The sequence below is a fragment of the Pteronotus mesoamericanus genome, unplaced genomic scaffold, assembly GCF_021234165.1.
Source record: "Pteronotus mesoamericanus isolate MK-2021 breed Mesoamerican mustached bat unplaced genomic scaffold, CSHL_Meso_final scaffold_705, whole genome shotgun sequence".
Classification (NCBI taxonomy): Eukaryota; Metazoa; Chordata; class Mammalia; order Chiroptera; family Mormoopidae; genus Pteronotus; species Pteronotus mesoamericanus.
The window spans coordinates 17,778,246-17,778,802 of NW_026555326.1; the positions used below are offsets into that span (position 1 = coordinate 17,778,246).

Sequence of the window (557 nt, forward strand, 5' to 3'; positions counted from 1 at the left end):
CCGGCTCTGCGCCGCCGCAGGCCCCCGCGGTGTGACTTCTGTGCAGCCGTGCAAGCCTGAACGAGACATCGAGGAGCCCCGTGAAGCCCCTCGTGCGGGCGGGCGGCTGCCGTGGAGCAAAGCGCGAGCAGGGTGTGCAGAGGGGTGGGCCACCCACTGTCGGAGTTGAGGAGTCGGCGGGCGGGGGGAGGCCAGAGTCACAGCAGGGTTGCGGGGAGTGCGGGAGGAAGGCAGATTCCTGCCGGCCTTGGCGTCAGCAGGTGCAAAAGGTCTTCCCTGACCGGGAATCGAACCCGGGCCGCGGCGGTGAAAGCGCCGAATCCTAGCCACTAGACCACCAGGGAGTCTCGGTACTCGGCTTCGGTCCATCTTCATTCGGAAGAGCGTGGCTTGTCGCCTACGCTCTGCAGCACTTTCCGCTGGGCAGGGAAGGGGATGGAGGTGGAGCAGGCTAGACACCGGCCCTGCAGAAACGCCTCCATCAGGCCAAGTTCTCCCCCTGCCGTGTCCACCAAAGGAGCCCGTGCAGGCCGCCGGGGCCACTCGCCCTGGTCGGA

The 557-nt window shown here is 67.7% G+C and overlaps 1 non-coding gene across 1 annotated transcript; it reads right to left on the reverse strand.

Moving 5' to 3' along the window:
* Nucleotides 1–272: 272 nt before the first annotated feature.
* Nucleotides 273–344, reverse strand: TRNAE-UUC (transfer RNA glutamic acid (anticodon UUC)). Its single transcript has one exon. It is a non-coding gene; the product is annotated as a tRNA-Glu (tRNA).
* Nucleotides 345–557: the final 213 nt, after the last annotated feature.